The sequence below is a fragment of the Oratosquilla oratoria genome, chromosome 31, assembly GCF_046742065.1.
Source record: "Oratosquilla oratoria isolate Oo_2021 chromosome 31, ASM4674206v1, whole genome shotgun sequence".
NCBI classification, from domain to species: domain Eukaryota; kingdom Metazoa; phylum Arthropoda; class Malacostraca; order Stomatopoda; family Squillidae; genus Oratosquilla; species Oratosquilla oratoria.
This window is the reverse complement of record NC_134807.1, coordinates 52,288,253-52,298,252: the sequence shown is the minus strand read 5'-3', so window position 1 is coordinate 52,298,252 and position 10,000 is coordinate 52,288,253. Positions and strand designations below refer to the sequence as shown.

General features: G+C 35.7%; 1 protein-coding gene and 1 pseudogene across 7 annotated transcripts in view; one reads left to right on the top strand and one right to left on the bottom strand.

Moving 5' to 3' along the window:
* Nucleotides 1-378, bottom strand: part of LOC143041380 (uncharacterized) — a 5,049-nt pseudogene extending 4,671 nt beyond the window's left edge.
* The window catches only part of LOC143041552 (uncharacterized), a 933,705-nt gene that overhangs the window by 552,531 nt on the left and 371,174 nt on the right, over nucleotides 1-10,000 (top strand). The window lies entirely within an intron of this gene.

The following is a 10,000-nucleotide window of genomic DNA, read 5'->3' as shown; positions in this document are numbered from 1 at the left end:
GTGGTTCTGGTTCACCAGTTGACGCCCATTCACCTGAGATAACAAGTTCCTGTAATGAAGCAGGGTCACGAGGTTGACTGGCGCGTTGGTGATGCCGAATGAGTCTTTTACAATGTTCTTGGGATACGAAATGAGCCTGAGCCTAAGTGTTTTTTGCTAATGTTTTCATTTTAGATTTACAAGTTGTTGCTTTAATAGCACTTTCGTGACCATCGTGATTGTATTCTATTAGAAGTATTGCATTTTCATTTGCAAGAAATATATCAATGTACCTTTACATCTCGACCGAATCGTGTTAGCTTTCGACCACTGCTTGATACACATGTATCCACTGTAACACAGTTTAGGACTTCCCTAATTGCTTTCGATAATTTCCATGGCGAAAGTAAGTTGTGCAGTACATAGCAGCTGTCACAAAAAGCCCACTAGAGTCCACTAATCTATTAACCTCAAACCTGCGCCAAGAAGATTTGTAATCGTTAGCGTAGACGGTAACATCTTTCGTATATTACTTCTTCAGACAAACTGTACATAGATATAGAAAAAAGAACAGCTTATAAACGCACTTCACAGCAGGGAAGGTTACATGGAGGGGGGACCTGACATGACTCCCCGCTTCTCTGATCACCTCTCGTATTAGTCTGGGGTTGAATTGTCTCATAACAAAACCTGTTGATAATTTGTTACATTTGAAATGTCCATAAATTATGTTCAAATTTTTTCATGCAAGTACCAGAAATAAAACATTATTCAATGACATCCATTTCAAAGAAATCTTTTGATTTGGCTAATACAATGGAACCGGGCCAGTCATTATGGTAAATGGAAGAAAAAATTATGAAATGTTCGAAAGAAGGGTCCCGATTGTTAGCGTAGTTTCATGATGGCCAAATATTCAAAACCCATTTGATACCTATAATTACTGAAAATCATGCCATAACATGCAAATATTTCTGTGTGCCATATTTTCATATGCTGAAAAGTGTGCCATATTTTCCTGTGCCATTTTTTATCGTGCCATTTTTCCAATGCCATTTCTCCTACATTACACACACACACACTCTCTCTCTCTCTCTCTCTCTCTCTCTCTCTCTCTCTCTCTCTCTCTCTCTCTCTCTCTCTCTCTCTCTCTCAAATCTGTCATATGAGGAGAGACTGGCTAAATTGAAATTACCGACTTTGGAACAAAGGAACAAAGAAGAGAGAGAGACGACCTACTGACCATCTACAGAATCATGAAAGGCATGGAAGTCCTTGATAGAGAGGACTTAATTGGGAAAAGAGAAACACAAGAGGACATGAACAAATATGTAAAAAGAATAATTATAGAAGAGATCTGAAAAAAAAGTTTTCCACACAGAGTAGTGGACATCTGGAACAAACTGGATAAAACAATAGTGTGTGCAAAAACCATACACGAAATTAAGAGCAAACTATACACTGCGAGATACAAAGGCGGGACACCACGAGCACATACACACACGAACACATACTGTACACACACGCGCGCGCACATGAAGGCACCCAGAGATCGGGCCATATGAGTATGAGCTCTGAACTCTCATCCAAGGGGAGGGGGGGGCTGTAATAGCTGTCGATCACGAGTCCATCACGTGATCCAAGACCGTGGTGAATCACAAATACATACACATAACACACATTTTTACAGTGTTGAATACGTGTATCTACTTTTATTCTAAGTCAAAATAGTGTTTCTTTAAATCAAAGTATGACATTGCTTGAGATAGAACCCGCAACTAATCTGAATATGAATATACGCAAAAGAGAAAGTTCTTAGGTAGGCCACTTACTACCTGGAGGGTGGAACCTGGCCGATGACAGCCCTCCGGGTGTAGAGGGGGAGGCCCCCGGGTGAGGGAGGGCGGGGACTGAGAGAGAGGACGAAACCTCGGGGTGAATGTCTAGCGAGGAGACAACAGCAATAGTTCCGTGTGTAACAATGGCTCGAGTTGATGGCTATGGGTATTGTATTGTCTCTAGTCTCACGTAGGCTTGAAGAGGTGGATGAAGGCTGGAGGCTGATGCTAAACGAGATAGAGTATTTTTTTTTTTTTCGTGGGTGAGAGTGGTAAAGAGGCGGGTATTAACTTTACCACTATTGGAAAAATAGGGCTTCAACGTATTTTTAGGATAAAATTGTATAAGGACTTTTAATTCAGACATAACTGAAAAAATACCAATGATTGTTTTAATAAGGAAAGTATAATTAATAAGGCACCTTTTGTTTCTTTGTGACTAATTACAATATACACCTTATGACCTTGTATCAAGACACCCGGTAAGTGTCGATGAACTTATTTCATCACCTCCATATTTACCTTTATTTCCAAGTAAAACCCGTCCTTGTCTTGGGGTATTCTATTACTTGTACATAAATAAGAACAATATAAAAATAATATACTATATAGTGCATAGGTAACATGCATTTACTTCATTCATACAACTTCTACAATCCCTCTGTCGGCACGTAACTTAACGGCATAGACGTACCTCATATGGATATGGAGTCAGCTGTACGTGATCATCTACACTCCTGTGGAAAAAAAAAATCCGTCACGTACAGTACATACTTATGATGATAAAAACATGCTCACAAAGGCCAAAGGAATAAATGTATACTGTATGTGCATGGTATATATTTATTTCTGATCGTGTAATTCATTATTATGTACGCATTTCTTTATTCATTTATTTGTTCGTGTGTGTAAACTGTGTATGTGAGTCAGGCACGCATATCCCAGTGTGTGCGTATTTACCTAATTGTACCTAATTGTATTTACCTAATAGTAGTATACAGGAAAGTAGCAATTGGACAAATTTAGGTTTGAAAAGTAAATAGGCAAAAACTGATTTACCAAAAGAGTGGTTAACCGCTCTGTTGGGAAGCCAGTACTTGCCTATTTCTTAGAATAGTCTTAGTAACTATGTAATGGGCAATGAAACAATTGGTAGTCTTAAGAAAATATTAGATGAATATATGGATAGTGAAGACAGGTGGTAAGGGACATGGAACTGCCTAGTGTAGGCCTTATGGTATCCTGCATTCTCCATTCCTATGTTCTAATGTTTTTAACACTCGTTGGGTCCCGTCTCCTACTTTGTAATTTATCATACCTAGCCTCAAATTCATGTACCGTTTTAAATTAATCTATATCCTTGATTTCCAGTTATCACATTTAGATTTTAATTCACGTATATCACATATCATGTAAATCACATGAATACATGTACATCATGTGTAAAATATATATCACATGAATTCATGCATATCATGTATATAATGTTATATCACCTGAGCTATCACAAGTATTTATTCATCTATATGGAAAACTTTATTTCTCCACATCCTTTAGACATGTAATAATCCTGAATCTGTTCTAATGACCTCTTAAAGCCCTCCTATCCTTAATAAAGAGATCTCTTCTGTCATTATAATATTTCCCCTTTACCTTACCTTACCGGGGTGCCGTATCGACTTGTACGTTGGCCACCATGGAGCTCCATTCCTGTCTGCATATGGCTCTTCTTAACAAGATGGCATTTGTTATTTCTTCTACAGATGTCCTTGACCCGTCTACATATTTTCTGCGTGGTCTTACTCTTGCCCTCTTTCCTTCTATTTTTCCCGTTAGGCACGTATGTTCTAATTGTTGTTTTCCTCTTTAGTGACCTGAATACTATAATCATATCACCTCTTTCTCTTCGATCTTTCAAAGTTGGCAGACTCAGTGCTTCTAGTCTTTCCTCTTATGGTTTGTCTTCCAGGTTGGGGACCAGTTTGGTTACTGCTTTTTTTATTCTCTCAATCTTGTTTATATTTTTCACTTTGTGTAGGAACCATTCTACTGACGCATACTCGTCTTGAACGGATCAGGTTTCTGTGAACTGTTTTATCATCTCTTCATTCATATAATGAAACGCAACTTTAATCTTCTGCAGGAGTCTGTGCATCTCTCTCAAAATCCTGCTGATATACTTGTCAGGCGATAGGTTGTCTTTTATCAATATTCCCAGATCTTTCTCCTCTCTTGGTGTTTTTTGCTGTTTTTGTTATTCCCAAGGAATGGTTTAGATATGTTCTTTTGTCGCTATTAACCATTCCCAGTGTTTTGCATTTTTTGGTATTGAAATTAATTCCTCATCCTTTGTTCCATTCAAAAGTACTGTCTACATAATTTTGCAATAGTCTACAGTCCTCCTCCTTTTCCACTCTCATGATTTTTCCACCATCAGCAAACATGTTAGCATAACTTGCTGTACCTTCCATCAAATCCTGTATATAGATAAGAAATATTATTAGTGCAAGCACTGAATCTTGTGGAACTCCGCTTGTTACTGCTCTCCAAATTGACATAATATATTTTACTGCTGTCCCCATGTATTTTTCCTTCAAAAATATTCTATCTATTTAAGTACTTTGCTTCTAAGCCCTCCAATATGCTTCAATTGCCACATAAGCTGACTATGAAGTGTTTTATCAAAACCCTTCTCTAGTTCTAGGTAGACACAGTCCACCTTCATGCATGTATTTCCTAGTTGTATTTACCTAGTTATATTTTACGGGAAGAGAGCTATGCTCGTAGTGATCCGCTTTTGTATCTTTCCGCATCCAGTTTGTTTTTAAAGTCATGTGTAGTTTTAGCACTCACTGTTTCCTCTTTCAGTTTGTTTCAGATATCTATCACTCTGTGTGTATGTATGTGTGTGTTTATTATGTTGATGCCCAGTTCAGGTGTCTTCTCTCCACGCCCCTGTCTCGTCTGCTCACTCTGAAATCTGTGATTCGGACAGCAAAGTGGTTTCATGTGAACAAGTCCTTTTCTTGTCACCTACCACACTAAGTGGACTGTGGAGATGTCAGCTGAAGATATCAGGAAACAAACTACTAATCATATATATATATATATATATACTAGCCAAATTACCCGCGTGTTGCAGCGGGCAAATGATGATAATTTTAATGTTGATAGAATTTGTGGAGAAAAGTTACATGTATCAATATAAATCAATGGAAAAAGTAACAAAAATAAAATGTTAAGTAAGTAAGAAAAAAGTAAATTTGAGGAGCGAGACGCCTTTTGGAAATAAAATATACTTATTCAAGTATCCTGGGTTATGGTGAATATATATGGTTTTGGGGGAAGTTCGTGAACAAACAAATAGACAGACAGACAGAAGCTACTACTTTATTATAGTATATACAAATGATAGTTATCCAGAATATACATGGTTACAGGTGTATATCAGCAAAAACATAGGAGGAATTCGGGAATACCCCCACCTAACCTTAACCCTTAACCCTAACCATTTTTTTTATGAAATATAGTTACCCAAGTACCTGGAGTGATAGGATATCAGAATATATATAGTTATGGGGTCTATCTCCAAAACCCTAGGAGGAGTTCGTGAACAAACAAACAAATAAAAGATAGTTATCCAAGTACCTTGGGTTATAAGGTTTCAGAATATATATGGTTATAGGGGTCTATCTGCGAAAACATAGGAGTTTGTGAATAATCCCTAACCTAACCATACCCCACCTAACTTCGTAAACAAACAGACAGACAAATGGAAGATAGTTATCCAAGTACCTTGGGTTATAAGGTTTCAGAATATATGTTTATAGGGGTCTATCTGCAAAAACATAGGAGGAGTTCGTAAATAATCCCTATCCTAACCATACCCCACCTAACTTTAACCCTTAACCCTAACCAAAATATTTCTTAAACGAAATATTGCTATCCAAGTACCTGGAGTGATAGGGTATCAGTATATATATGGTTATGGGGGTCTATCTCCAAAACCTTAGGAGGAGTTCGTGAACAAATAAATAGACATACAGACAGACAGACAGACAGAGGCTATGGGCTGTCTCTTCCAGTCATTAGTAGCAAAAGGGTTTTTCACGGTCACAATAAGCAAAATCCTTGCAGATGACTACAATCAATTCAACTCTGATGATTCTCGAGACAAAAATGTGTCTCTTGGATTTTTCAAGTCTAACCGGCTGCCTTGGTGACCACAACCAGCCGGCAGCCTTTTCCTCCAGGAGTCAGCTGGTAACCTCAATTACCACGACTGAACTGACTGGTCACTACGACTCATATACATCAACCTATCCATCTATAATCATGGTTCTCTCTTTAACCAATTACATATTTATTTCCTTTTTACATCAAATAATATTTCATTATAATATTTGTTGTTTTTATAACAGAATATAAATAAATAATCGTGCATAGATTTTCATAACAACATGAAATTTTACATTGTTTCCGTAGAGTAACATAATGCAACATTTACCATAGAATAAATAAATAAATAGATAAAAATAAAATGTAGGGGTGACTGTAGTAAAATTTAATATATTACAATACCGTAACACTCTCCCTGTGCAATAAGATGTTAGTCATCTCTTCAAGATCTTCACAGCCTTCTGGAACACGTGGCAATGCATCTGCTATTATATTGTCCTTACCTTTTATATGATTAACAATCAGATCATAGTCCTGCAGAAGTAAACACTATCTGATTAATCTTTGATTACAATTTCTCATTTCATTCAAAAACACTAAAGCACTGTGGAGTGTATATACATCTACTGACATTCCAGTATACATGGAAATGCTGCAGACTTAAGATTAATGCCATTGCTTCCTTCTGTATTGTACTATAGTTCATCTAATATTCTAAAAATTTCTTTGAAAAATGATCCACTGGATGTCCAGTGCCTTCAATCTTTTGTATTAACACACTACCTACTCCATTACCAGTGGCATTCACGAGTTTCTTGCTATATGTATACATACATATACACATATATATATCCATGTATATACACATACATATATATGTATATACATATATATACACATATATATATACATATATATATACACAAATATATATATAAACATATATATAGACACACACATATATATATACACATATATATGCACACATATATGTACATACATATATATGCACACATATATATATATATACATATATACACACACACACATATATATATATGTATATATATATACATACATAAATAAACATATATATATACATATATACATAAATGTATATATATATATATATATATATATATATATATATGTATGTATGTATGTATGTAAGAGGCCGGTAGATCGAGATAGACCTTTGAGGTAGATCGAAGTAGATCAAGGGGTAAGAGAAGGGGAAGAAAAACATTTTATTAGGTTGTTATGATACAAAGACAGACTGCGCCGACTGCGGGTGCTGAGTTGCAGAGTGACGGAGAGTGCGTCTGGTATTGATAAAGAGAGGTGACTGATTGTAAATAACGCTGATGTAGCAAAAAAAAAAAAAATTAAGCGTACAAGCCATTTCCGTTGGGCATAATGCTTACGTAATAATATCGTTTGAAACAGAATATCAGCCTCTCTGATTGGACAAAAGGTGGAGGAGGAGAAAAATTGTTGGCGCAGGGAGGTAAAGTCACGCTCTTAAGGAGTGGCACTTGTTTGAGAACTAAAAGGATCTTGGATGAATGAAATAGTAACATACATATATATATACATATATATACACATATATATACATACATATGTATATATACACATATATATATACATATACATTTATATATACATATATATACATATACATACATATATATGTATATATACATATATATATCATACATTAATATATTATATATATATATATGTATACACACACACAGACACACACACACACACACACACACACACACATATATATATATATATATATATATATATTTATATATGTATATGTACATATATATATGTATATGTATATATATATATGTATATATATATATATATATATCACGGACTACCATTACACAGGACGTGCGTATCCAGATCCCTGGGCCCGCTAGCGGAGGCCATTGCTTTCTTTGTAACCTAACATTTTATATTGGACAAATATATCAAAACTAGAAACTTAACATTGTATATAGGACAAATATATCAACTATTGACATTCAATGCAGTATAAGTTAATATAAAATTTTATAGTGAAATCAACTATTTTTAAGGCACTGTTATGCTTTGAAATGCCAATTTTAGCCGGACTTAACTGGTATTATTATATGAGGTTAGTGGACACCAGGGTTGGCGATTTTTTCATCTTTTTGAAAAATATAGAAAAATTTATTTAAATCAGATTTATTTGATTTAAATAGATTGTTTTTATATAGATTTTAAATATTGTGGGATTGCTATCTGATATGCGATCTGATTGCTAAAGGACATTTTTAGCATATCAATATAAGGAGCAGTGTTATATAGACTTGCCACAAGTATACAAGGAACGGTATAAGCCGTATGTGAGGACGGTATGGTCAGGGTCACTCGATTCCTCCAAGAGTTTTCTCATCTTGATGGCTTTTGCTGCATCGTCTGTCACAACACTTACAATGAGACAAAAAAAATCTTGTTCAGCCTTCTTGATCGAATTTTGTACAAGTTGTAGAAGATATTCGGCAGTGTGAGGTTTCCCTGACGTGTCTATTGTGTCAGTGGATTTTGTTAGAGTGACACACATTATGGGCTCATCATGGATGTTAGACCACCCATCAATTGAAAGACATACAGCTTCATTATTCAGGTCATCTGCACGCTTTTTATATTCCATTTCATACACAAGATCCAAATACTTATCAGCAATATCTTTTCTGGTTGGAAGAATATAACCTGGCCACAGGTTCTGGACCATCTTGAGGAACTGAGGATACTGAACAAGACGAAATGGTGAATTTGTAGCAAATATAATTCTTGCAACTTCTTTGTCGAGATTTTCCTTTTGAGAGGCTGAAGTTTTTATGATAAATCTGCCCACAGATGTTGATGACTTTCTTTTAGATGAAAATGATTTAGCAGAAGTGGCGCCTGTGGAGGAGTCTGATAGTGACCTTTTTAATGGTGGAGTCAGGTTTGCAGATAATTCAGGTGGAGCCGATGATGAAGGGATTGAAGCTGTTGATACAGATCCTGAAATGGTAACAGAACATTTTAGTATATTGCATAATTTATAAATGAATAAATAAATGAATGAATACAGTGTGATTTAGGCTACTTTTGAGTACAGTAGTTATTTTTTTTTTAGATAATGATCATATTCACACAAGCCACTAAATTATTTGGAAGTAATTAACAGAATATGAAATAAGTGGGCTTGGAATTCAGTCCACACAGGATTCAGTCCACTTTTAAATTCACTAAAAATAATCGGTTAGTTGGGTTAGGTTAGGCTAAATCCCTTTTGGGCTGAATCCCATGTGGGCTGAATTCGAATGGAACATATGAAATATATTACACAATGTTGAATGAAATGAATAACAACCATCTAGGACCCAAAGTTGAGTAGATACAGTATACTATAGTGATATAGTCATTACCCAAGTTTAGAAGTAATGAAGTTGAAGTATCATCTCTTTAGGCCTTCACATTTTTATTGCACATGCTCTCCATTGTTCACCAAATTTATATGGTTGCGTATGAAAAGGGAGAAATGCACACAATATAAGTAAAATTATTTACCTGGGTCATCAATTTCTTCTTCTGTATGTTGTGGCTGACCTTGTCATTTATCTCTGTGAGATTTTAATCTTGATACTATGCCCTGTGGTTCCTGGCTGCAGTCTTTGCATTTAGCTCGGTACCATTTGCCGGAAGTTGTTGGTAGTTTTTCAAAATAATTCCAGACAGGATAGTTTTTTCTGCCTGAAGGTACTAGTCTGCCAGGTCCAGAAGACATCCTTCCTGGTTGATTTCAAAGCAGCAACTGACTCAGTAAGAAGCTGCTTACCTAGAACAAGTTTCAACAAGAATCTTGTTGAAACTTGTTGTGGGCTGCACAGTGATATACGAGTATATACTACAAGTAGACTTATACCGTTCCTTGTATACTTGTAGCAAGTCTATATAACACTGCCCCTTAT